This window comes from Xiphophorus maculatus, chromosome 18 (genome assembly GCF_002775205.1).
Source record: "Xiphophorus maculatus strain JP 163 A chromosome 18, X_maculatus-5.0-male, whole genome shotgun sequence".
NCBI classification, from domain to species: Eukaryota; Metazoa; Chordata; class Actinopteri; order Cyprinodontiformes; family Poeciliidae; genus Xiphophorus; species Xiphophorus maculatus.
This window is the reverse complement of record NC_036460.1, coordinates 28,261,735-28,286,577: the sequence shown is the minus strand read 5'-3', so window position 1 is coordinate 28,286,577 and position 24,843 is coordinate 28,261,735. Positions and strand designations below refer to the sequence as shown.

The window sequence follows — 24,843 nt, the reverse complement described above, 5'->3', positions numbered from 1 at the left end:
CTTTTTTTGGAACTTGATGGGGCAAAACTACTGAAGAAGGTCCACAGCCTCAAAAACAAGCTCATGCAATAGACATACATTTCCCCTCTTGTTCCAAGAGGATCTGTTGTCTGGACAGAGAGTTTTAATGGAGTATAGTTTTATATTTTTGTTCTCTTCCCTCCTCTGCTCCACACACAGACACAGAAATATATGTACCGATGGATCAGGTGAATCTGTGAGAGGGAGACCAGGTTTATTGGCTGAGTTTAAAATCAGTCACTGATTATTGGTTATTTGCTGTGATTTATTTGTGAACAAACCCAATTCAAACACAAAGATTACACCATATTGTAGCCATGGTAACAAAACAAACTATCAAGATGATTCTTTAAACTTTTACAAAGTAAACGTCCTAATTAAATCCTAAATGTATTTATTTTTCTCAGCTGAATGTATTAAATAAAATTTAATAACATTATCATTCTCTATAAATGATGCTACAGGTTTAGATCTATGGTCTGTGTTACAATTAAACCATTTCTAGGGGCCCCTGAGTGTCTGGTCGCCCCTGAGTGTCTGGAGGCCCCTTAATGTCTGGAGGCCCCTGAGTGTCTAGAGGCTCCTGAATGGCCCCTACCAGCAGCTACTGAGTTTTCTTTGCCTTGATATCTCAGTCTTCAGAGGTTTAACATCAAACTATTATATAGTTTTAACCCCTTTGAGCTTTTTGGATCTATACATCAGTCTGCAGCCAAGTTGTTCTAGAGGTTAAATAGATATTATTAGGGCTTCATTAGTAAAATGGCAGCAAATTAGCTTATTTCATAACTTCATAACCTTTGACCTTCTCTCCTCTGGTCTGTTTAAAAGATAAGTAAAAATTTATGTATAACTGTACAATGCCATGTTTTAAAAAACGTCCCAAGTAACAATAAAACATTTCGAAAGAAAAAAAAAATCTCCGTTATTTGTGGTCCAATTTCTCTCACGCACCAGCGCGTGCGTTCGTCAATGGAAGTCATGGCAACGACGTTAGCGTCCTCGAGCCTATAAATGACGCCGACCTTCTGAGTTCTTTCCCCTTTGCGACGGGACTTTTGACAGAGACGCCTGAAGGAGCCTTTACAGCCTCGGAAGGTTTGAGCTTGTCGAGAATCTACTGTGCAAAACTTGCTGAAGAAGAACTTGCTGAAATTCGCACTTGCTGAAGAAACCCGTGGATACCAAACCTGCGAAAGACGTTTCCTGACCGGGAGAAGAAGCAGCAGGGTGACCAGCTGGAAGGTTCAAATCATTCTTCTACTATTTTTAATAAACCAAAGCAAGTTATTACTAAGATATTAGTGACTTGTTTAGTTTATTTTTGCGTTCGTGTGTGTTTTAAAGAAATACTGACTGCTGTAGAAAAAAAGACGAGTAGCATTCTTTGCTAGCATAGATCTAACTAACTAGTTAACTAATGAGCCTTTTTCTTTACTGAATTTCGCTGGAAATGTCGGGAATGTTAAACTGTGGTGTAATAATTTAAGAAATATATGCATTTTACGGAATTATTGTCAAATTAGTTCAATTAACTTCAAATTCCTGAAAAATTAGCTTGTTTTTTGACCGTTATTTTTTGAAAAATGCCGTGGTAAACACTCAGTTTCCATGGACACGCAAAATAAAATGCCTTAAATATTTAATTTAAAAAAAAAAAAACATTTTAAAAAATAGTGTTTACCCTTATAATAACCTATATTTCAATTGTCTAGTTTCATTATTTTTTTCAAGATAGGGACATGTTGATGTGGTTTGGTTTTTTTTTAAATGCCCTGACAAACATACTTGGTTTCCATGGTAATGACATCAGACTAACGGTTTGTTAGGAAGCTTTCCATAAAATTTCCATTCATGTACGCGTTCACACACTGATGTTTATAAGCTAATGGATTGTAGCCACAGATGTTGTATGGTGCCAGCAATAAACTCCAGCTAAAGGTGAGAGAAGTGTCTTGCTCAAGGACACAACGACAGAGGCGGACCATTGCAGGGCAAACTCCTACCACTGTCGCCCAGTAATAAGCATTGTAAGTGTGTGTGTTCGTTAATGATAGACCATTAATAGGCAATGAATCGTGTATAGTCGTAGTGATCATCAATCAAAGCTAATTTTCACAAACAAAATAATGATTTATTTGTGAAAATCATCTTTGATGACTTTGGATTCCAATTCTTGGTAAACTGGATGGTTATTTGCCCTTTTTTTCTTTTTGATAAATGCCTAGACAAACATATTTAGTTTCCATGGATACATTGGTGACATTATTTAAAATGACTTCAACGCAGCTTTGTGAAAAATGTGTTCTATGTAGTCTCCATGGATACATTGATTAAATAACAACACACAGCTTTATTCTTATAAAAAGTCATTAAAGAACAATCAATGTGTGCCTGTTTATTTCACAAAGTAACTAAATTATTTAGTTTATTGTAATTACTCAAGACCAGAAAAACAGCCTTTTGTTCCATTGCATTTTAGTGACGTATCATTTTCAGAAGTCACTTGAATGTTAACAGTGAATGTTAAAATTCATTAGAAAAACAATCATCTCAGTTTCAGTTGGTCCAGTTGTGATTCATTTGTTAGTTAAAATCTTGGAGGGATTGCAGGGGTTTGACGTTGTTTATGTGGTTTAAAAAGTTATTTCTGGTTTTAGAAGATCCGTTTTGTTTTATTCAGATCTTTGGAATAAGTAGTCAGTGTCTGGTCCAGGTTTCAAAAAATGCCTCAATAACACATTTGGTCTCCTTGGATACGTTGCTTGAAATAAAACCTTAACACTTGAATATTAGAAAAGTTTTTAGATACATATTTGTCCTGTATTATTTCTAAGTAGTTTAGTTAATATTTACTAAACCATTATTGCTTAGTTTGCTTTTTCTAAGAAAGAGGAGTTTTGAATAATTAGTTGTTTACGAAATGCTGTGTTGGTCCTTTGCATGTTTGGAGCTGTAATATATTTTCACGCCGATTACATTTTCAGAAAGAGTCAGCAATATTAATAGTGGTGATTGGAAAACACTTTACTTTAGTTTGATAAAATTACTTTTAGTGAATCCATTTTGTTGCAGGGTTTTATTTTATTTTAAGAGTTTATGGCTAGGGATGAATTACCAATAAATCTAAATTTGATTTATTGTGTTTAATGATTGATTGGTACCAAGATGAAGCTGCAAGTTTGTTTGTCTGAGTGCTGATGGTTTATACGTGTTTGATCACTGAGTTTTAGAGTTTGTTCTGGTTTTTATGTAAAATTGTGTTTTTTGCTGTTTTTTTGTGTGACTAAAGATAAGCTTTATTTATTTTATCTCTTAATTCCCGTTCTTGTTGTATAATCACATCTGGCATAGCATTAATATTGCTAATTAAATATATTCAAGAAAAACAAACACATTTACAAAGCTGGGTTATTGTATTGTTGGTATTTCAGTGTTCCCTCTAAACATTGCTTTGGACTTTTGTGATTTTTTCAAGATACAGATTTATAGCTTTTTTGGCTTTGTTTTTTTCTTCACAGCCCATACCATGGCGCTTCCAGCAGATGGATCCCCAACGTTGGAGGGACGTCCAGATAATGGTGAGGAACACGGTAAGTTGTGGTTAAATGAAGCCGACATGGTTTCTGAAGACCACGGAGAGGAGTTGAAGTATAGTTCACCTCCGCAGTCTGTGGACTGTTCTACCAGCTCCACTGATAGCAATATTACCAGCTCCAGTGGTAGCTCTACTAACAGCTCCAGTGAAGACGAGGTAGGTAATGGAGACCAGGATGACTTTAGATCCCGATTTCGGGTTGTCCAGGTCCTTCGACCAAACATTAAATTAGGGGTGGCTCAGAAGCCCCAAGAAGACATGGCTCCTTGTAATTCAGTTGAATTCCCATCTGGACTTGACAAACAGGAAGAGCCCATTTTGCGTCCAGAGAAGTCCAGACCTATCGGTACCTTGCAACATCATCAGGTAGGTTTGGAAAAGGACGCGGCTCATGTGACATCTGTGACTGGCATAAACGGAAAGAGGACAAAGAAGAGTGATGCTGAAGAGGAGCCCCCGGCCAAGAGGACCAAGTATAGTGTCCTGTCCTTTCCGTACCAAAAGACGGAATATGACGATCCCATTGAGTTACCACCTGTCCTCAGTCTCTCACTTTTGACGTCGTGTGAGGATCCTGTTTTGTCATCCCCCGTCCTCAGTCCCTCAACACCGACGCACTTTGAAGATCCTATTTTGTCATCCCCCATCCTCAGTCCCTCAACACCGATGCAGTTTGAAGATCCTATTTTGTCATCCCCCGTCCTCAGTCCCTCAACAACGACGCACTTCGAAGATCCTATTTTGTCATCCCCCGTCCTGAGTCCCTCAACACCGACGCACTTTGAAGATCCTATTTTGTCATCCCCCGTCCTCAGTCCCTCAACACCGACGCACTTTGAAGATCCTATTTTGTCATCCCCCGTCCTCAGTCCCTCAACACCGACGCACTTTGAAGATCCTGTTTTGTCATCCCCCGTCCTCAGTCCCTCAACACCGACGCACTTTGAAGATCCTATTTTGTCATCCCCCGTCCTCAGTCCCTCAACACCGACGCACTTTGAAGATCCTGTTTTGTCATCCCCCGTCCTCAGTCCCTCAACACCGACGCACTTTGAAGATCCTATTTTGTCATCCCCCGTCCTCAGTCCCTCAACACCGACACACTTTGAAGATCCCATTTTGTCACCCAGTGTTTTCAGTCTCTCACCAATGTCGCCAAATGAGGATACCATTTTGTCACCCAGTGTTATCAGTCTCTCAACAATGTCGCCAAATGAGGATCCCATTTTGTCACCCAGTGTTATCAGTCTCTCAACAATGTCGCCAAATGAGGATCCCATTTTGTCACCCAGTGTTATCAGTCTCTCAACAATGTCGCCATATGAGGATCCTATTTTGTCATCCCCCGTCCTCAGTCCCTCAACACCGACGCACTTTGAAGATCCCATTTTTCCACCCATTGATTTCTTTCTCTCACCAATGTCGCCATATGAGGATCCTATTTTGTCATCCCTTGTCCTCAGTCCCTCAACGCTGACTCACTTTGAAGATCCTATTTTGTCATCCCCCGTCCTCAGTCCCTCAACACCGACGCACTTTGAAGATCCCATTTTTCCACCCATTGATTTCTTTCTCTCACCAATGTCGCCAAATGAGGATCCTATTTTGTCACCCGGTGTTATCAGTCTCTCACCAATGTCGCCAAATGAGGATTCCATTTTGTCACCCAGTGTTTTCAGTCTCTCAACAATGTCGCCATATGAGGATCCTATTTTGTCATCCCCCGTCCTCAGTCCCTCAACACCGACGCACTTTGAAGATCCTATTTTGTCATCCCCCGTCCTCAGTCCCTCAACACCAACGCACTTTGAAGATTCTATTTTGTCATCCCCCGTCCTCAGTCCCTCAACACCGACGCACTTTGAAGATCCCATTTTTCCACCCATTGATTTCTTTCTCTCACCAATGCCGCCAAATGAGGATCCTATTTTGTCACCCGGTGTTATCAGTCTCTCACCAATGTCGCCAAATGAGGATTCCATTTTGTCACCCAGTGTTTTCAGTCTCTCACCAATGTCGCCAAATGAGGATTCCATTTTGTCACCCAGTGTTGTCAGTCTCTCAACAATGTCGCCATATGAGGATCCTATTTTGTCATCCCCCGTCCTCAGTCCCTCAACACCGACGCACTTTGAAGATCCTATTTTGTCATCCCCCGTCCTCAGTCCCTCAACACCAACGCACTTTGAAGATCCTATTTTGTCATCCCCCGTCCTCAGTCCCTCAACACCGACGCACTTTGAAGATCCCATTTTTCCACCCATTGATTTCTTTCTCTCACCAATGTCGCCATATGAGGATCCCATTCTGTCATCCCCCGTCCTCAGTCCCTCAACGCTGACTCACTTTGAAGATCCTATTTTGTCATCCCCCGTCCTCAGTCCCTCAACACCGACGCACTTTGAAGATCCTATTTTGTCACCCAGTGTTGTCAGTCTCTCACCAATGTCGCCATATGAGGATCCCATTCTGTCACCCCTCGTTTTCCGTCCTTCACCACCAATGCACTTTGAAGATTCAACTTTGTCATACCCTGACTTCTTTTTATGGATGGGGACTGAAGAGGACACAGTAGAGGAAGCAATACCTTCAACATCTAGCGGAATTACAGCAAGACAGAGTTCCAGACACGTGTTTTTTAGACCTCACTACGTCTTGTCAAGTGACTCTGATTAGATTGGGATCTGTAAAAACTGAAGACCTATTTGGGAAGTCATATTAGGACATCATCATTTCTCTCATGTTTTTTATTAAAGCCATTGGGTTTCTAGGCAGACTGTGGAAGCCTTCGGTAGCGCCTTGCACCGGGGCTTTTCTTTGTTCCGCTGCTAAATTTAGTATTTTAGATGTTAAGGTTTCTGGCAGGACTGAGGAAGCCTTAGGTAGCGCCTTGCACCGGGGCTTTTCTTTGTTCTGCTGCTAAATTTAGTATTTTAGATGTTAAGGTTTCTGGCAGGACTGAGGAAGTCTTAGGTAGCGCCTTGCACCGGGGCTTTTCTTCGACTTTGTGTTTTCCTCTCAACTCCGTCCTGTTTCAGGGTGTAATAGTGGTGCTTCCCTACATGCTGCTTTCCAATATAGTAAATTATTCTGTCCTGTTCGTCTACTAATCCAGTCTCCCAGTTTTTAATCTTTCAGGTTTTAGCTGCTCATCGCTGGATTCTTTCATCGTTGTCCATGTGGTTCCTGCCTTCTGGATCCCTTGTTTTTCACACCGCTTGTAAGTTTTTGCATTCTACCTTCACATCATGCTGGTGGCAGATCTCTGATTCTCTGATCATTCCAGGTTGGATCTCGTCAGCCTGTAAACCTCCACCTTCAACACCACCAGTCAGACAGAGGAAGATAAGAGAACCCAGTTAACAAAAAAACAGTAAAAAACCTATTTTTACCTGGCTAGCAATTTTAAATATGGATGAAATTGAGGTCAAATTTCAAAGCTGTTCTTTCTTCTGTCCATGTTCACTTTTTTTAACTCTGTTGTCTTTTCTCTTTATTTCATTTCTCCGTCAACTCATGTCACTTGACTTGAGTTGACCAACAATTAAAGAAGACCTGCTCCACCTGTAAACCTCCACCTTCAACACCACCAGTCAGACGGAGGAAGATAAGAGGACCCTGTTGACAAAAAAAGTAAGAAAACCTATTTTTACCCGAGTAACAATTTTAAATATGGATGAAATTGAGATCAGATTTCAAACCTTTTCTTTTTTCTGCAGATTTATATTCTCTGTTTTTTAACCCTGTTATGTTTTATCTTTATTTCATTTCTCCGTCAACTCATGTACCATGACTTGAGTTGACCAACAATTAAAGAAGACATGCTCCACCTGTAAACCTCCACCTTCAACACCACCAGTAAGGTGGAGGTAGAGAAGAGAACCCTGTTGACGAAAAAAAGTAAGAAAACTTATTTTTACCCAGCTAACAATTTTAAATATGAATGAAATTAAGGTCAAATTTCAAAGCTGTTCTTTCTTCTGTCCATCTTCTCTTTTTTTTAAACTCTGATGTCTTTTCTCTTTATTTCATTTCTCCGTCAACTCATGTACCTCAACTTGAGTTGACCAACAATTAAAGAAGACGACCTGCTCCAACTGCTGATCTACTGGTTGTAACAGATTGTGGAAAAGGTGGGGACATGATGACTTGATCAGGAATTCACTTTAATCATCTGTTATTTACACAGAGATTAAGGAATGTGTGTATTATTATGTGATGATTCTCCAGCATCACCAGCAGCACTGGACCAATCAGGAGAGAGAAGACACAGAGGACTGAAGGGACTCAGAAAATCCTGCTGGAAATCCCAAGATGAAGTTTCCTGATGCAACAGCGGGACACCTGAGGACACAGAATAAAGAAGGACCATGTGAAGCAGGTCCTTCAATAACAAACCAAGCATGAGTTGACCAACACTTACAGCAGGTTACTTTGTCCATCTACTGGTTGTAACAGATGATGGTGAAGGTTGAGGAGATAATGACTTGATCAGAAACTGTGGCCGACAACTGCAAACGCGCAGCAAACAGCAAAACGAGCTGCAAACAGGTGAAACTGCACAGGAAAAGAGAAACTTCATTATCTTTTTACATTTTTCGTTTCATTTCATTGAAATCACAAAAATGTTTCCACCATAACTTCCAATTGTTCAATATTTTTTTCTATCAAACTTTGAGTAGTGTGCAAGAATTACCCAAACATGCTTTGACTTTATTGATCCCAAAGGGAAATGAAATGTAGTTGTAGCTCATTAATTCAGATTCTTCAAAGAGTTATTGCAGATGACTGATTGCTGTCAGCAGGAAAGATCTTTTGTAGCTGTCTGTGTTGCAGCAAACCTGAAGAAGCCTCTGACTGATGATACTCTGTTTTCCCCATACAGACTCATGAAGAGGACGGTCAGAGTCGTCCATAGCTTTCTTGACTCTTATGAAGAATCTTTCTTTGCGTCATCTCCAGAGGTTCCACAGTCATCTCCAGAACAGAACCAGAACCAATCCAGCCTTCTTTATCAGATTGTTGAGCCTTTTGAGGTTCCTGGCTCTGATGCTGCTGCACCAACAGATGACAGCAGAAGAGATGACACTCTCAGCAGCAGACTTAAAGATCTGCAGCAACTTGCTGCAAACCTTGAAGGATCTTAGCTTCCTGGAGAAGTGCAGTCTGCTCTGTCTCTTTTTGTAGACGCCTTGTCCATGTGGTTCCTGCCTTCTGTTGCGTCTCCAGTCCAGTCTGTGTTCCAGATGAACACCGAGGTATTTATATTCCTGAACCACCTCCACATCTTCTCCCATGATGGAAATAGGGTTTCCTGTTTCTCCTGAAATCAACAACCATCTCCTTTGTTTTGTTTACAGTCAAGATTAGATGATTGTTCCCTCACCAGGCCACAAAGTGATCCACCAGATCTCTGTGCTCAGCCTCTTGTCTTCCTCTGATACACAACAACTGCAGAGTCGTCTGAGTATTTCTGTAGATGACAGAAGTCGGACTTGTGCTGGAAGTCTGAACAGTAGAGAGTGAAAATGAATGGTGAGAGTACAGTGCCCTGTGGTGTTCCCATGCTGTTGAGCACCTGGTTAGACACACAGTCCTTCAGTCTCACTAACTGTGGTCTGTTTGTCAGGTAGTCACAGATGCAGGTGATTGTTGAGGCCTCCACCTGTGTCTTCTGGAGTTTCTAACAGAGCAGATCAGGCTGAATTATGTTCAATGTACCTGGGAACCAAAGACCCTGATCCTCACTGTGCTGCCTGCTTTGTCCAGATGACAGTGGGTTTGTTGAAGCAGGTGTCTGATCAACTCCAACTCCATGGCGATAAGCAAACTGCAGGGGGTCCTGATATGTGATCGTCTGCTTACTCAAGTGGGCCACCAGGAGTCTCTCCAGGACCTTCAGGATGTGGGACGTCAGGGCAACAGGTCTACAGTCATTATGACTGATGGGTGACTTTTCTTCGGTACCGGAACCAGACAGGATGTCTTCCACAACAACGGAACCTCCTCTTGGGTCAGGCAAAGGTTGAAGAGATGCTGCAGAATCCCACAGAGGGAATCTGGGACTGACAGCATCTGGACCTGCATCCTCGTTCCTGTTCAGTCTCTCCGGCTGCTTCTTCACCTGACTTCTAGATACAGAAAAGTTGGAGGTGGAGGCAAAGGGAGCAGCAGTGTTTCCTGATGTGGTTAAAGACAAACTTGTGGAAGCAGAAGAGTCCATGACTGAGGTGGAAGATGGAACATCTGAGGTTTGACAGGAAAGCTGTGGGTCAGAGGAGGACGAGAAATCTGTTTGGCTGCAGACAGGAGAGGAAGATGATGAGCTTGTTCCTGGACTGAACCTGTTGAAGAATGTGTTCAGCTCATTTCCTCTGTCCAGAAACTAATATTGTTAAAAAAAAAGTCATGGTAGCATGTTTTTATGTAATAATGTGTATGTAATGTTTGGAACGAAGAAGATATGCTGCATAATCTGATGGAATTACAGAAGATCATTGTGGCTCCTGCTCAGTGTATAAACACACATTTTGTTGGTTTCTGAAGAGTAAAAATTGAACAAATGTGTACATTTAAAGATTAAATTTATATTTCACAGTCATCACAATGCTAAAGAAAAGTCTCACAACAGTGTGAAAATCATGGTGTTTATTTACAAGACAGGAAGCAGGAGGAAGATATTAAAGAATGTCAAATATTTTGCAGTGTCAGGTTATTTCTATGTATTATGATGTAATATAATACATGTATTTTTGGACTTATTGTGTTCTGTTTCATTTTGTGTGTAACTTTCACTTGATTTGTGAAAGCATGAGGAAGATATTAAATTTTTTGTATATATTTCGCAGTGTCATGTTATTTTTATTAATTATGATGTCATGGTGTATTTTGGAGGTTTTTGTATTCTGTTTAGTCTTTTGTGTAACTTTCACTTGATTTGTGAAAGCATGGAAAGTTATTAAGCTGATCATAGAGTGAAATAACATCAAGTTGTAAGAAATTTCAATAAAAGCTTTTTTTGCCATCACTGCTTTGGTTTTATTCAGATATCAGATTTGGATCATTTGAGATGATAAATCTGCTTTAGAGCAGAAGGACCATCATTTCATTTCCTTTTTGATGCTATTTAAACTCATTGGCATGAAGCCTGGCACAAACAAGTTATATTTTGTTTGTATGAAAACAAGCAAAAGAAAACATTAAAGTTTGATCAACTTTTATGGTTTAAAAATAACCTCAGATTCAGAATCTCTTCTCACATTCATTCTGTTCCCACGGAGTCTAAAGAAACAGATCAAGCTGATCTAAGCTGGGAGGAACTAACAGGACATGGAGAGCTGCATGAAAAAAGAGATAAAGGACAAAACATGGGAAATACGGGTGTGAAAAGAATAATGGACAAACAAAAGAGTGAACACTGGCCAGAAATAAAAGATTAAGAATCTTATTTACAAAAAAAAAGAACAAAAGAGCCATTGAACAAAAAATATCAAGAATCACAATGCCCAAGACACATTTAGCCTGTCATAAAAATGCATTGATTGAACTCATTAATGTTAGCAGATGTTGGCAGGCATGATGTAATCTTGAGATTTTATTTCAAACTGAGTATATACACCTCTGGAAAAAATGAAAAGTTTCTCTGATTTTACTCTTTATAGGTTTATGTTTGAGTAAAATGAACATTGTTCTTTTATTCTATGAGTTACTGACAACATGTCTCTTTATTTTGTTAGTGAATGTATGTAAATTAGCAGTTAGATTCAGAAAACTGAACAAACAAATATCTTTTCATGGGTCTTATCCCTGCTGGGGGCTCAGCAGCCCTAAAGGTCAGATCCTAGAATCGCCCCTGAGTTTAATTATATAAACTTTCATTTATAGGCCCTGTCACTAAGATTTCCTGTAATGACATATTTTTTTTGTAATGTAATTATACATTTTATAAACTGGTAGAATATTTTGTTTTTGTTTTTACAAATATTGATGTGACAAAGAAAAGACAAAGTGACTAAATTATCGCAAATAGACTGTATAAAATGCAGATTTTATACAGTCTACATTCAAAGACTGTATAAAAAATACAGTGATGAAGATTTAAATATCTATTTCTATATAGCAACATCATATAGCTATATCAAATGTCACGTGACTATTAAAGTTTAGTCACATGACACAGATTGCCGTCATTTAATACCAATAACCAGCTGAGCCAATCAGAGGCCACATATCCTCCTCCTTTTCATACAGGCCTTTAAATAAAGACCCGGACTAAAAATTCTCTTTTTATCCTGCATAGCGATGCTCGTCCATTTTAGAAAGGATAACCTATCTTTAATGGCTTTTGTGTTTACAAGTATTTACCTGCAAGACAAAGAAAATGATTAGTGACCAAATGATCGCAGAAGGCCTACATTCAAAGACTCTGTTTCAGGCGGTCATTGACGTCATTCTGTGACGTGTGATTCGGGGTTTGAGTTTGCTGTATTCTTTCCTCTTCCTTTTTAGTCTAAAGTTTAATTATTTTCAAAGCGAAGCATCTCAGTTAAAATAAGTCATTAACAGCGTATATAATGTTATTATAGGCTATAAAAGCTGTTAACTAGAAAATGCCTGAAGAAATTTAACCGGGGCCTGCCAAAGTGTGCCCGTCGGTTTGGACCCAGCGTTCTGATGCTAGAAATTAGCATCAATGCTAAAGAAAGCTGCAGTCATATGAGGAGATTCACAAGAATGTTTACTAACATGGATGTGCACCATCCAGTATGATAAAGTAAGTGTATCAGCTAAAATTAGCAAAAATGCTAATGTTAGCGTGATTGCTGTCAGTAGCATGTGGGACATCACTAGGATGTTTTCTATAATTGACTTACTCCATTCAGTATACTAAACACGGCTAATAAGTAAAATAAATAGCTAATAGCTTATTTAAGCTAAAACGCTAATGCTAATGCTAATGAACTGCCTTGCGCAGTTCATTAGCATTAGCAACCTGAGAGAAAAACATAATGCAGAATAATATTATTGCGCCGCCTGCTGCGGTGCACTAACCTCAGGGGCATATTGAGGCTTTTATTTTGAAATTTGCAGTAAGCTTCATTTTAAATGCCCACAGTATTCCATTGTGTAACAGTGCTTTGGATAAAAAAAAGTCACATAAAGCCAAAAAGAGCAATTACATGATGTAAAAATTGTCAAGGCTTTTATTTTGAAACTTTTGTTAAGCTTCATTTCAAAGGACAAGTCTAATCCCATGTCTAATAGTTATTTGGTTGAATCAGTTATATAATGCTCAAAAGAGCAGTTATGTGATGTAAAAATATTCAAGGCTTTTATTTTGAAGTTTTCAGTATGCTTCATTTCAAAGGGCCAAACTAATCCCATGTCTAATAGTCATTGGGTTGAATCAGTTATATAATGCTCAACAGAGCAGTTATATGATGTAAAAATATTCAAGGCTTTTATTTTGAAGTTTTCAGTATGCTTCATTTCAAAGGGCCAAACTAATCCCATGTGTATCAGTGCTTTGGATGAAAAAGTCAAATAAAGCCAAAAAGAGCAATTACATAATGTAAAAATATTCAAGGCTTTTATTTTGAAATTTTCATTAAACTTAATTTTAAATTGCCACACTAATCCCATGTGTAACAATGATTGGGTAAAATCAGTTATAAAAAGCCCAAAACACAAGTAGTTCTAAAGGCCAGCTCAGTCCTCCTCTGTAGTAACTGACAGTTCCTCCATGTTTGTAGTTCTGACATTCAGCTCAGACCTCTTTTGTAGGCACTCAGTGTCCGCCATGTTGTAGTTCTAACCTTCAGTCATTGTAGTTCTAAAGAGCAGCTCAGCTGTCATGTGAGTGAGACAGAGAGGGAGAGACAGAATTGTAACTGTTTGAAGCAGTTAGTTTTTCTGATCAAAGCAGGCTGAACATATCTTTCTCTACATGCTGTCAATAGCATGTGGGATATCATTAGAATGTTGTCTGTAATTGACTTACTCCACTCAGTATATTAAACATGGCTAATAAGTAAGAAAATAGCTAATAGCTTATTTAAGGCAAAAGGCTAATGCTAATGAACTGCCTTGCTGAGCAAGGCAGTTCCCTAACCTGAGAGAAAAATATAATGCATGCTAATATTATTGCACCGCCTACGGCGGTGCATTAACCTGAGGGGGATATTGAGGCTTTTATTTTGAAAAAAAACATAAGCTTCATATTAAATGACCAGACTAATTACAATGTCTAACAGTGTTTGGGTTAAATCCGTTATTTACTGGCCAAAACAGCCAATAGCTCTAAATGGCAGCTCAGCCCTCTGTTTTAACTGAGTATTGATTAGAACTACAGTGATGCGTATTTGTAGTCCAATCTCCAATCTACCAGCAGCCAATCGCCTCCTGTGTTCCGTTGCTATGGTTATCAATCCTCTGCTAACTGTCATGTGTGTGTGACACATAGAGGAGGAAAAAGATTTCTATCTTTGTGAGACACCCCATTGGTTTACATGGAAAAAGCAGCCTGAACAACTCCTTGCCGTTCAGGAACCGAGAGACGTATTGGAAAACCGTTTGAAGCAAATGAGAGAACTATTTGTCTTCTCCCATTATAGTACCGCGATTCATATTTGTAGCTCACTCACAGTAATTGCAATGATGAGACAAAAATGGTGTATGCAGAGCTCAGAAATACAGTTAAATGCTTATTTAAACATTTAAGCATTTTAGCTTAAATAAGCTATTAGCTATTTTACTTATTAGCCGTGTTTAGTATACTGAAAGAGTAAGTCAATTATATGTAACCGGGTGGTTTTATTGGAAGACATAGTTTACATCTAGTGGTTGTAAATTCCCACCGTGGTTTGGGCCTTTGAACACATCTCGGCCCCGTTCCCCACCGTCACTTCCGTTCACAGCCTTGTCGGGCTCATTAAGCGTATATAGGCACCGGGTGTGCACGCCAATCTGTGTGTGTTTGTTTGGTCCGTTGGTTGAGTTGGCTCTCAGGGCAGATGAGCGCTGGCGCCGTGCTCATCGGGTTGCTGTGAGTGTTCGGATCGTGGACATTTAATACTGATTGCTGCTGTTGCCTATTGTGCTCCCACAAACTATTCAGAACCACAAACCGTGTAGAACCAGAACAGCATAGCTCCTTATTTTTATTAGCGTACTGGGCACAACCTTAGGACGGGGTTGGGGCAACGCGGGATTTGTTTTTCTTTTTTTTCCCTAACATTATTTTGTGTTATTTTGTGTTTCTACTAATCTGGTTTGCATTCGTTGGTTCCAATTGCTTCTAGTCTTGTCCGGGGTTTTTGAGCCTATTGCGTTTTAAATTAGAATAATAAAGTCTATTTTTAATATTGTAAAAGAATGTATAAATAAAACATATTTTGTATACTATTTCTGTTTCCTCATTCTCAGCCAGACCTACTTGGGTATCATTAATTGGGAAACTCTAGACCACTTGATATTTCAGTAGTTTACCAGTTGGCTCTAGGGCCACGTCCTCAGTCACAATCCGGGTTCTTTCCCCCGTGTTACATATAGAAAACATCCTAGTGATGTCCCACATGCTGCTGACTTCACAAGTCAGTACTGCTCTCCTTATGCATTGCTATGGGCAGGCCCCAATAACACTTTTATAATGTATAAGGTAGTTATACATTATAAAAGTATGGACACAGCCACAAAGAAGAATCGCCTGCGCCTCCTTGAACGAAGGATCCGGCGCTTCACAGACGGAGGTCCCAGCAGCGGCGGCCTGGCTCCCCGGGTGAGGCAGGCGGGAAAGAGCTTCAGGGCGGGGATCCCCTCTGAGCAGCAGCGCTGCTTGGAAGAACCGGACGGCTCCGAACTTCGTAAACAGTCACCCCGGTCCTGCTCAACTTTTAAACATACAGAGTTGTTGTTTTAATGTCCTTGTTCTTATCCTCTTTTAGTTTAACTTAATTAAGGAATTGTATTTATTAACAGCTACAGTCTCAGATCAGCTCAGACCTCCAGGACTGTCAGCAGCAGAAACAGAAACTTTATGCCTGTTGAGGAAAATATAGACTAGATTTGCTTTGCATTGTCCCCACATGATGGCAATGATATAGTAGGATCCAATTAGATTCTTGATCAATATGGTTGTTGCTATGTTGTTGTACGGTGTTTTTGTTCAATGTGCCATTTTTTAGATTTGAGCCCCGGCCCCTCCAAAGGTCTCTGCACGGCCCTGAATGCAGGTCAGTCTATAGATGAGAGAAAATGCCCCAAACGTTGGATATTAGCTATTAACTAGCGATATTAAAGCCATTTTGTTCACGGTAACATCATCAGCTCTCACTGAAATAAACCGAGTCCCGTTTTCATTAAAAAAAAATAAATGGCGCAATTTATATTTAGCGGGCAAAGAACAAATAAAATCATTTCTCCCCATTCTGGTCACAACCAGAGGAAAATGAAGCTGTAGCTTCCTCCATCACGGCATTTGACAAACTAAGCCTTCAGAAATAATAATTTTTAATAAGCAGCGGGTTGAGGCGGTGTGAGCTTCACACGATGTGCTAAAAATAAAACCTGACGGCTGCGGACGCCGCAAAGCTGCGGGAGTCGCGCCGGGCGAAGAGAGGCGATCTGCGGCGGCTGCCGCTCCTAAATTATTGAATTATCCCGACTATCATTTAAACAGTTAAACAGACAGTCTGACATGCGCAGTAAAGTGGCTCCTGAGGCAACGTGACTTCGTACGTGACGACATGACGCTGCTGTGTGGGCGGTTTGATGCCTATGACGTTGGACGGACGTCATAAGTCAGGGTCTTTATTTGCTCGTTCTTTTTCCCTGAACGTCACTTCGCAGTTGTTCCTCAGAGCCTCTTGATCTCACACAAAACCTTAATCTCACCTTCACACCTTACAACAATCATGTCCAGTAAACTGAGTTCACCAACCGCAGAGACCCAGACCGTTTCGGAGAGATCGGATTTCAAGGAACCAGCCGACGGTTCAACTTGTGAGCAGAAGAAGAGTGGAGGGTTGATGGGAAAAATCAGGACATTTTTCAGAAATGTCACTGGAAAACGTTCCTCAAAGGTGGCTCCACTGATAGTCCAGGAACTACAGGAAACCTCTTTGAATGAAAAGATGGAGATCCAGGTGGAAGATGTTGACGACCTTTCAGACGCTACAGGATGTGTAGCTGAGGCTCAGCTGGCCAAAGACGAGATCAAACCTTCGACCACGGCAGCTGTTGTTCCTCTCGATGACCAGGGAACCACAGATCCACACAGGGAGGAGCCTGAGGTGGATCCAATCTCACCCGCTGAGCCGATCGATCCTCTCGATGATGCAGACGTGGAGAACTCTGTACCAGAGATTCAGTCAACTGAAGATCCACAGGAACAAGAAGGGCGGTCAGAGATGGATGAAGTATCATCCACTGACGCCTTGTCTGATCCAGAGATTTTGTTGACGGAAAATCTGCTGCAAAACAACTCGGAACCGGAGTCCACTTCTGATGATGGCTCTGACGATTCCTCATCTGCCTTCACTCCTTCTGTGATCGAGTGGGACAGTCGGACGTTGCCATCTTTAGTGCTGGACGATGACGGTAATGAGGAGTTCACAGGTTCCCACGTTTGCTATGAAGAGGAAAGAAGGGAAATGAACTCACATCTCCCTGGATTCACAGCTCAACATTTTATCTGTGAGGGAATGATTCCTGGTGAGCTGGACCAGCATGAACCAGAAACGGAGACCACCAGCGAGTCAGAGGAAGACCAGGACTCTGAAGACGTGGAGAGGAGAAAAACAGCCCTGCGGAGCCTGGTCAGAGACGTGATCACCATGATTATTGATAAGTCTGGACAGGTGGACTACCCTCCAGAGAAACACAAGGCCATCTGCAAGAGACTCTTTGATAAACTCTGGGCTGAATCCCAACACACGGACCAAAACATGAGCCCAGACATGATTAGACGCCAGGGGAAGCCGATTTTTAAGGACCTGCTGAAGGGCTGCAGCAAGCCAGAGATGATCCTCCTTCTCCTGCAGGCAGGGACGCCGATACTGGAGAGGAACGTCCTGACGACCATGATAAACCGACTGCAGCCTCGGTGGAAGATGATCAGCGCCATTAAAAATGCTTTCATCGAAGCGGTAGAGAACCTCCGAGAGAACCAACACAGGCTTTACATGTGGCTGTAAATGAATTACAGCCACATGTAAAGCCAGAAACGGACCGGTGATTTACAGTGGCGGATTCTTCACGGCGCCATCGCCACCAACTCGTTTTTATCGATCAGTCCTGGGGTTTTAAACGAGTGTCCATTTTGTAGTTTGTCCGAGAGTGTTTTTCATGTTTTTATGGATTGTGTACGGTTAACTGGATTTTTAAATTTTTTTAACGAGCATTTTTAGCCTTTTTAGCGTGGTTTTGACCAATTCCGTGTTTATCAATGGTGTACATTACAGTCGATCCACTAATGCCGGCTGTTAAATGTTTTAATAGCCGAAGCCAAGATGGCTATTTACTTGACTGGACGGGACAAAATGCAGGCTGGACCTCAACTCCACGTGGTGGCTCTGTGGAAGGTTAACATCAAGGCCAGGTTGAGATTGGAGTTTTGTTTCCACAGAGCCACCGGGAATCTGAAGGGTTTTTTAGAACTGTGGGGTTTTAACAATGTGTTGTGCACCATTTCTAATCAAGGAGAACTAAAATATAACAAGTTGTTATTGTAACTGTTTATTGTGTTTTTAGTATCCTTGACCTGATTATGTAATGTATTGTTAAATTATTGTATAATAAATGTTTTGTTAAAAATCAAGAATCTCCTCCTGCTGCAGCTTCATCACATCATCCAGGCGTTAAACCAGACAGATAAGCCCCGCCCACTCCCTCCAGGCGCTGTCCAATCAGAATCCAGGACGCCCCGCCACCCATAGAACCGACTGCTTCTCATTTCTGGATCCTCAGCGACTTTATTACAGGTTAATATTTTCTGACTGGAAAAATACGTTGTTAAAAGCAGGGCAGGAAAAATTAAGACTTCCTGAAAAGATAAGAGTGATGGCTTTCTGGAAAATGCCTTTTGTTGTGTCTACCACTAGGTGGTGTACGAGAATAGGATAGAGAGGAGAGAGAAGAAGAAGAAGAGATAAGATGGAGGGAAGGAATACTTGATGTTACTGTACTGCTGAGCGAGTTATGAATAAAAGCTGTTAAAGGTTCTTTGTCTACTTGAGCTTCTATCTCGTCCTAGCTTTTTTTTTCCATACATTTTTTTATTGCAAACAAAGAACATATGTGAACAACATAGAACAGTAATAATTACAAACAGATACAACATAAATGGGCTTTACAAAACATAGAACAATTATTTTACAATGTCAAAATCAAATCGGTGCTCGAGGGTTGCAGTTCTTTAAGGGCAGTTATGATTTGAATGGCTTTAGCATTTGAGCTGATTTTTAAGGATTCTAAATAGATATTAATAGAAGATAATAAAATATGGAAATTAGGTTTTTGTTGTAAATGTTTGGAGGACCTCGTCCTAGCTTCCAAACATAACAATTGGCCACGATGACGTCTGTACCCATGCCTGCACCGTTCCTGCCCTGCAGTGCAGAACCTACGGTTCCGTTTTCCACGTGGCGGAAGATGTTCGAGAAATACTTAACTATTCATGCTACTGGAAACTCCTGGTCCGATGCTAGACGCCGTGCTCTACTAATTCATGCACTGGGCTTCGAGGGACGACGTTTATTTTACACCTTGCCTAACGTCACTACTTCATATAATGAGGCAATGACGGCGTTGGAACTACAGTTTGCACGGAAGGTGAACGTTGTTGTGGCAAGACACCAATTCCGACAGAGAACGCAGATGGCGGATGAGACTGTGCCTCAATACATGGCTGCTTTAGTGAGTTGGCTGTCACATGTGCTTATGGAACCATGGAAGACGAGATGCTATGGGATCAGCTTATTGAGAAGGCTTATGCACCGGAGGTGAGAAACAGACTTTCATTGGAATTTTCACTTACGTTGGACACCGGTTATCACGCTGGCGCGTCAAGTGGAAAATGCTCTTCAGTCGTCCAAACTCCTCAGTGGAGCTACTGCTGTTCACACGGTTGCCCAGCGCGGACTTACTCAGAGATGCGCATTGCAGCAGCTGTTCCTCCAGGGCCGGCCCAAGGTAACATGGGGCCTTAGACAGAACCCTTCTCCCCCCGAAACCCTTCCTAGCATCACTAACATGTTTAAATCTAGATCAGGTGAATCTGTGAGAGGGAGACCAAGTTTATTGGCTGAATCTAAAATCAGTCACTGATTATTGGTTATTTGCTGTGATGTATTTGTGAACAAACCCAATTCAAACACAAAGATTACACCATATTGTAGCCATGGTAACACAACAATCAAACTATCAAGATGATTCTTTAAACTTTTACAAAGTAAGCGTCCTAATTAAATCCTAAATGTATTTATTTTTCTCAGCTGAATGTATTAAATAAAATGTAATAACATTATCATTCTCTATAAATGATGCTACAGGTTTAGATCTACGGTCTGTGTTACAATTAAACCATTTCTAGGGGCCCCTGAATGTCTGGAGGCCCCTGAGTGTCTGGAGGCCCCTGAGTGTCTAGAGGCCCCTGAATGTCTGGAGGCCCCTGAATGTCTGGAGGCCCCTGAATGTCTGGAGGCCCCTGAGTGTCTGGAGGCCCCTGAGTGTCTGGAGGCCCCTGAATGTCTGGAGGCCCCTGAGTGTCTGGAGGCCCCTGAATGTCTGGAGGCCCCTGGATGTCTGGAGGCCCCTGAATGGCCCCTACCAGCAGCTACTGAGTTTTCTTTGCCTTGATATCTCAGTCTTCAGAGGTTTAACATCAAACTATTATATAGTTTTAACCCCTTTGAGCTTTTTGGATCTATACATCAGTCTGCAGCCAAGTTGTTCTAGAGGTTAAATAGATATTATTAGGGCTTCATTAGTAAAATAGCAGCAAATTAGCTTATTTCATAACTTCATAACCTTTGACCTTCTCTCCTCTGGTCTGTTTAACAGCTACAGTCTCAGATCAGCTCAGACCTCCAGGACTGTCAGCACCAGAAACAGAAACTTTATACATGTTGGGGAAAATATAGACTAGATTTGCTTTGCATTGTCCCCACATGATGGCAATGATATAGTAGGATCCAATTAGATTCTTGATCAATATGGTTCTTGCTATGTTGTTGTACGGTGTTTTAAGATCTTGTTCAATGTACCCTTTTTTAACTTTGAGCCCCTGCCCCTCCAAAGGTCTCTGCACGGCCCCGTCATTATGGATCAGGCACGTTGTCACCAATATCCGATCTAGAATATTTTTTGATATCAGGGACGATAAAGATATTAATATCAGATTGTTGTACATAAACAACAAGAAACTTAGTTTCTAACCAAATTTTAGATAAAATTCCAGCGCAGTACACATTTAAAAGTATAATCATAAGAGCCAACATATTTTTTCCTGGCGTCTCTCCTCAGCCTAACAGTCAGGGGTTAAACTGAAATTGTCCCCTGCTGTGTCACAGTTATACTCCAGGGAAACAGAAAGTCGGAGGTTACTAATTAGACGTTCCTGGAAAGTTAAACTTACTTATACTGCTATAGGAAGATAATAACGGGTAAAATCAATTGTGTAATCAGTGATTTTGCTTAAATGTTGCTCTTTAACACATCCTCCACCCCCAGTCCGAGCCCGAACTGTTTACTTCCTGTCCTCGGTTAATAAAACTGCTTATGTCGCGCGCTCAGTTACGTAATGGCGCTATTTACCAACCCTCAGGTGAGTCGACTCATCCGTCTTTTCCGGGGGACTCCTCTCTCCTCTCTCCTCTATTTTGGGTCAGTGTGCCGGCGAAGGCAGATGTGGGTCACTGGACTGCGTACCACCCGCACAGCCACAACACAGACTTGGCGGACCTGTCTAAGACAAAGGCCTGAGAGGGAATTCAGTGTCAGGGAGGAGCCGACGCTCTCCCATTCAGCAGACACGGTTCTGAAATAGACCCACGGCTCTGCGAAGTTCAGCAATTATACTCGGTTATCTCCCGTGGGAACCTTAGGGGTTATGTTTTCCCCCCCACGCTAACTAATTAAAGACGTTTAATGATGATACTTTATCTGGTGCTCCATTTTCCATCCTATTATGGATGTCCTAAATGGGTTTTGGAGGGATCCTGTAAGTAGGTCGTGCGGAGGCTTAAAGTTGGCCACCAAACGTCAAGTGAACCCACGGCTCCCAACGCTGTGGGGAAAATATTCTAACTTTTTCAAAGCTGAATGTTTTGTTACATCTAAAGAAAATACAGCATTTCAAGAAAAGAAAAAACAACAACATAATACCTACTGTCAAACATGGTGGTGATAGTATGATGGTATTAGAATACTTTAGTTCTTCAGAACTTGGATAGAATCAGAACCATGAATTCTGCTTTATGGCAGAACATCCAGCCGTCAGTCTGTCACCTTCAGTTCAAACACAGTGGGGCTATGAAGTGATGGCAATGATTCAAAGCCCACCAGCAACTACACCTCATAATAGCAAAATAAATATGAAATATTCTGGAGTGACCTAGTCAAAGTCTGGATTGAAATTCATGCTGTGGATTGACAGCATGGTTACAGAAAACTATTTCTGTAACCTAACACCTATGGTTAAGATACATTTGAGTCTGCACTAAATATGGTTTAAAGGGGCAGTATTAAGGGGCGTGCCGTGGTGGCGTAGTGGTTAGTGCGACCCGTATTTGGAGGCCTTCAGTCCTCGACGCGGCTGTCGCGGGTTCCACTCCCGGACCTGACGACATTTGCCGCATGTCTTCCCCCCTCTCCTTCCCCGTTTCCTGTCAGCCTACTGTCATTTAAGGGACACTAGAGCCCACAAAAAGACCCCCTGCAGGGGTAATAAAAAAAAAGGGGCAGTATTATGTATTTTCCAGCATATAGTGCCATTTTATAGTACAATCAAGTATTTATGTTATTTTCAGTTGTTATAAAATAAAGCTAAATACACTGCTCAAAAAAATAAAGGGAACACTCAAATAACACATCCTAGATCTGAATGAAAGAAATATTCTCATTGAATACTTTGTTCTGTACAAAGTTGAATGTGCTGACAACAAAATCACACAAAAATCATCAATGGAAATCAAATTTATTAACCAATGGAGGCCTTGATTTGGAGCCACACACAAAATTAAAGTGAAATAACACTACACGCTGATCCAACTTTAATGTAATGTCCTTAAAACAAGTCAAAATGAGGCTCAGTATTGTGTGTGGCCTCCACGTGCCTGTATGACCTCCCTACAACACCTGGGCATGCTCCTGATGAGGTGGTGGATGGTCTCCTGAGGGATTTCCTCCCAAACCTGGACTAAAGCATCCGCCAACTCCTGGACAGTCTGTGGTGCAACGTGACGTTGGTGGATGGAGGAGACATGATGTCCCAGATGTGCTCAATCGGATTCAGGTTTGGGGAACGGGCTGGCCAGTCCATAGCTTCAATGCCTTCATCTTGCAGGAACTGCTGACACACTCCAGCCACATGAGGTCTAGCATTGTCCTGCATTAGGAGGAACCCAGGGCCAACCGCACCAGCATATGGTCTCACAAGGGGTCTGAGGATCTCATCTCGGTACCTAATGGCAGTCAGGCTACCTCTGGTGAGCACATGGAGGGCTGTGCGGCCCTCCAAAGAAATGCCACCCCACACCATTACTGACCCACTGCCAAACCGGTCATGCTGAAGGATGTTGCAGGCAGCAGACCGCTCTCCATGGCGTCACCAGACTCTGTCACGTCTGTCACATGTGCTCAGTGTGAACCTGCTTTCATCTGTGAAGAGCACAAGGCGCAGTGGCGAATTTGCCAATCCTGGTGTTCTCTGGCAAATGCCAAGCGTCCTGCACGGTGTTGGGCTGTGAGCACAACCCCCATCTGTGGACGTCGGGCCCTCATACCATCCTCATGGAGTCGGTTTCTAACCGTTTGTGCAGACACGTGCACATTTGTGGCCTGCTGGAGGTCATTTTGCAGGGCTCTGGCAGTGCCCCTCCTGTTCCTTCTTGCACAAAGGCGGAGGTAGCGGTCCTGCTGCTGGGTTGTTGCCCTCCTACGGCCTCCTCCACGTCTCCTGGTGTACTGGCCGGTCTCCTGGTAGCGCCTCCAGCCTCTGGACACTACGCTGACAGACACAGCAAACCTTCTTGCCACAGCTCGCATTGATGTGCCATCCTGGATGAGCTGCACTACCTGAGCCACTTGTGTGGGTTGTGGAGTCCGTCTCATGCTACCACGAGTGTGAAAGCACCACCAACATTCAAAACATCAGCCAGACAGCATAGGTACTGAGAAGTGGTCTGTGGTCCCAACTGCAGAACCACTCCTTTATTGATTGTGTCTTGCTAATTGCCAATAATTTCCACCTGTTGTCTATTCCATTTGCACAACAGCAGGTGAAATTGATTGTCAATCAGTGTTGCTTCCTAAGTGGACAGTTTGATTTCACAGAAGTTTGATTTACTTGGAGTTATATTGTGTTGTTTAAGTGTTCCCTTTATTTTTTTGAGCAGTGTATATCAAACATGGCTTAAAAGAAATTTGACTTATACAATTTAACGCCTTGAAATTGGGCTTCTGTCTCTTTAAGAGGGTCCTACTCTTTCTGACATCCTGCCTCCAGGAAGTCATCACAACAACATTAAGCGTTTAGCAGCGTTCTTAGAAGTGTCGGACTGAGAAGTAGCTCGCATGATGAGCTCATCAGACCAGCAGTTCCACCTGGTGTTTGCTAATTGCTGCTGCCGCTAGTCTGGAGGAGCTGAGTAGGGAAAGTGGCGGAAGCTCAACTACAGACTGCAGCTCCAAGGAGGAACTTTGTGGAAAAAGGTGGAACTTTGTGAGAGCAGAAAACACAAAGTTCTACGTTGCTACGGGAGATTCAAGGATTTCTCAAACATGTATAAAAAAAATCAAGGCAATACTCCAGGTGTGTTTTTGATGAGGGAATAACATTACAACATGAAATAAAGCTCAAAAAACTTGTTTTTTCAAAATATTCTGGAAGTTACAAAAGCCTCTTCAGCTCTAGCCTTTTAATAAAATGTTTAACAGCTTCAAGCATGTAAAGTTTAATAAAAGCGCATCCAGAAACACAAAGGTACAAAATGCAATAAAGTTGCAAC

General features: G+C 41.6%; 1 long non-coding RNA gene across 3 annotated transcripts; it reads left to right on the top strand.

The window, feature by feature from the left end:
- The first annotated feature begins 7,718 nt into the window (after nucleotides 1–7,718).
- LOC111612046 lies at nucleotides 7,719–10,370 on the top strand. 3 transcript variants are annotated; one of them, XR_002754375.1, is made up of 5 exons: nucleotides 7,719–7,752; nucleotides 7,850–8,000; nucleotides 8,078–8,170; nucleotides 8,505–8,877; nucleotides 8,980–10,370. It is a non-coding gene; the product is annotated as an uncharacterized LOC111612046 (long non-coding RNA). The 3 variants fall into 3 exon arrangements; XR_002754374.1 differs by having other exon boundaries at nucleotides 7,850–8,170; nucleotides 8,980–9,154; nucleotides 9,249–10,370; XR_002754373.1 differs by having other exon boundaries at nucleotides 7,850–8,170.
- The last annotated feature ends 14,473 nt before the right edge of the window (nucleotides 10,371–24,843 follow it).